General features: G+C 45.3%; 1 pseudogene; it reads left to right on the forward strand.

Annotated features, from left to right (window-relative positions):
• The first annotated feature begins 2,394 nt into the window (after positions 1-2,394).
• LOC144577205 (glyceraldehyde-3-phosphate dehydrogenase pseudogene) lies at positions 2,395-3,351 on the forward strand (annotated as a pseudogene).
• The last annotated feature ends 374 nt before the right edge of the window (positions 3,352-3,725 follow it).

The raw sequence follows: 3,725 nt of genomic DNA on the forward strand, positions 1-3,725 counted from the left end.
TTCCCTGTTGGCTAGGCTGTTGTATTCCCATGTCCACAGCACGTTCCACTGTGGGAGCCTGGAGGTCTCAGAATAAACTTTGGGAAAGGCTGGGTCCACCCTCTGGGGATAAGGGAACCAGAGGGAGGAAGAGGAGGGGGTAAAGGAAAAGGGAAGGGGACGGCTGTCTTCCTGTGTTTGGATGACCTTTCCTTATGTTTATCTGGAGGGACTGGGCAGTCAGGCTGTGTTTGGTGTCAGCTTGTCATGTTGCCCCATGTGATCTCTTACTTAGCTTTAGAGAGGACCTTTGCCTCTGCTGGGAGAACTAGATTTAACTCTCTGAATTATAAAAGAAAAAATGTGTACAAGTCTGCTAGGCATTCGGGCCTAGAGATAGAAGTCTTATGAAGCATATGCATATGCCTGTGTACAACAGACTCCCTAAGAGAAAGTCTTAGGCGTATCTTGGAGCCATCTGAAGACTGGCCCACTGTACTTCTTCCTTCTTGCTGAGAGCTGGGCTGGAGGCTGTCTTGCTTCTCCTGAAGCCTCATCATTTAGTACAATGCCCTTTGCTTATGGGTATTCCGTAACTATTTCTTGAATGCATGAGTGAATGGATGAATAAATGAGCAGAGTCACAGAGAGGTGAGTGGGCAACAGGCAGTGAGGTTCCTACAGTACTTAATTTATTTGCAAGTTCCTGCTCTAAGAGCCCTAAGTAGCTCCACTTTAAAGAAACTAGTTTCAAGCCTCTCCGTCTCACATTCCTGGTGGGTGAATCACTTGTTTCTTATGGGTGGGTGAGAACACCTCTGGTTTCCACCTTTCTTTTTCATTTTGGTGCTGACCTTATCTGACCTGACGACAGCTTGAATGTTATTTTCCCAGAGAAACTATCCCTTAATCATCCTACTCTCCTCTGCCTAAATTAGATTCCCCCATATACCTCTTATTAAACTTTATTATCTTCATAGAACTTAAAACAATTTTTATTTATATTCATGTGGGTGATAATCTATCCTATGTCTGATTTCTCCACTAGATTACAAACTTCTTAAAGATAGGGGACCATATTTATTTTCTCACCACCGTGTTCTTAGCACCTGGCATAGTACCTGGTATATAGGTCCTCTATACACATAAGCACTCAGCAAGCATGTGTTTCATTAATGAATAAGCAGATTAATGAATAAATTATATTTGGAAGGAGAATCCATATCAGGTTACTGTGCAAGATTGGGGATATAGGTCAGAGTCCAAAATCCCTATGCCAATCAGACCTTGGACACACTCATGAGTCTGAGGTTCTGGAAGAGGATGAAGTGGTTAGCAGACACAAGTGACACTGGACATTTTACCTTTGGAATCTAGCTAGTAGTCAGGGCTCCTGGGAGTACTAGAAACTTTCTCTTTTAACTCTACCCAAAGTAGCAACTTCTTCCACCTTCTCAGTAATAGCAGTATTCTTGGTTACCAGGTATCTGAACCTCAGACAGACTCCCAATGTTTTCCTCTTTTTCATGTCACACAGCTTCACAATACCTCTTGTTAGCTTTTTCCTTTTCATTCCCTGGAGGGCATTTTGATCTAGTGAATTAGTCAGGTTTCTTTCTCTCACAATTCCATTTAGCTTGAAGGCATAAACCGGGAATGTATTGCATTACCTTGTTGGGAAGTTGATGGGGACAACTTCAGATGTGTCTAGATCTAGGGGCTCGGATGTTGCTCAGGATTCCACCTTTCTTGCCATCTCCCTGCTAAACTTTTAAAATGAACATCTACAAACCCTGACTCACAATCACCTCATAGCACCAGAGAGGATGCTGACTGCACCCATGTGAACCTGTCACTGTGACAAGAAGGGAAGGAAGGCTCTGACTGGCCTGGGCAACATGTTCAGCTTTCTGCCCCTTGTCTTAGTTGGAGGGGCTTGTGAGGGTACAGTCACAAAAAGAGTTTCTCAAGGAAAAGAGGAATTGTGTTACTAAGATAGGATAAGAAAGAGGTGCTGGATAATAAAAAGCAATAGAATGCCTTTCTACAACAGCCATCCTGATCCAGGTGCAGTGCTAGGCCCTTAACTCACATGCATCGGGACATACAAGAGAAATGAGGGTGCACTGTGGAATCAGATTGCTTTGGCCCAAATCCTAGCTTTTTTTCTTACTCATTCTGTTATTTAGGATGTGTTAGCCTTTCTAAGTCCAGTTTCCTCATGATAAAACAGTGCTGTAAGGTATTCAATAGAATATTACTCAGCCTTAAAAAGGAAGGAAATTCAGCCTCTCAGCTCCTCCCATTCAACAGACATCCCAGTCTTTAGTGAGGCACCAGCCATGTCCCTGAAATGTCATCATGAAAGTGAAGGCCAGAGTAAATGGATTTGGCCATACTGTGTGCCCAGTCGCCATGGCTACTTTTAACCCTTGCAAAGTGGATATTGTCACCATCAATGATCTTAACTACATGATCTACCATGGAATCACATGGTTCCAATACAATTCCACCCACAGCAAGTTCCACAGCACCATCAAAACCAAAAATAAGAAGCTTGTCATCAATGGAAATCCCATTACCATCTTCCAGGAGCAAGATCCCACCAAAATCAAACATGATGATGCTGGTGCTGATTATGTTATGGAGTCCACCGGCATCTACCATGAAGAAGGCTGGGGCTCACTTATAGGGGAGAGCCAAAAGGGTAATTGCCTCTGCCCCCTTTCCCAATGCCCCTATGTTCATGATGGGCATGAGCCATATTAAGTATAACAACCTCAAGATCGTCAGCAATGCCTACTGCACCACAACTGCCTAACCCCTGGTCAAGTCATCCATGACAACTCTGGCATCCTGGAGTGACTCAGGATCATAGTCCACACCATCATTTGGGCTGGGATTTGGCCCAAATCCTAGCTCTTCTGTGGGAAACTGTGGTGTGATGGCCATGAGACTTTCCAGAATGTCATCCCTGCATGTGTCTACTGGTGCTGCCAAGGCTATGGGCAAGGTCATCCCCAAACAGAACAGGAAGCTCATGGGCATGGCCTTCCATGTCCCCACTGCCAGTGCGTCAGTCATGGACCTGGCCTGCTCTCTGGAGAAACCAGCCAAATCTGATGACATCAAGGAGGTGGTAAAGCAGCATCAGCATCAGAGGGGGCCCTCAAGGGCATTCTGGGCCACACTAAGCACCAGGCTGTCTCCTCCAACTTTAACAGTGATACCCACTCTTCCACCTTCAACGCTGGGGCTGGCATTGCCCTCAATGACTCCCACTTTGTCGAGCTCATTTCCTGGTATGATAATTAATTTGGCTACAGCAGCAAAGTGATAAACTTCATGATCCACATGGCTTCCAAGAAGTAAGAGCCCCCAGACCACCAGCCCCAGCAAGAGCATGAGAGGAAGAGAGAAATACACCCTCATTTCCCTTGTATATCCAGATGCATGTAGGTTAAGGGACAGACAATCAGAGCCTTCCTTCCCTCTCCATCACAGTGACAGATTCAGGAATGGTCACATGGGCACAAACAGCATCCTCTCTGGTGCTATGAAGTCATGTAGGTTTAGGGCCTACATGACCTTTAGTTGCTGGGGAGTCCTTTAGTTGCTGGCCACATAGTCCCCGACCACATTGAGAATCTCCCCTCCTCATTGTTTCTACACCAGACACCCTGAAAAGGGAAGGACCTAGAGAGCCCGACCTTGTTAGATATCATTAATAAATTCCCCTGTACTCA

The sequence above is a fragment of the Callithrix jacchus genome, chromosome 7 (assembly GCF_049354715.1).
Source record: "Callithrix jacchus isolate 240 chromosome 7, calJac240_pri, whole genome shotgun sequence".
NCBI lineage: Eukaryota > Metazoa > Chordata > Mammalia > Primates > Cebidae > Callithrix > Callithrix jacchus.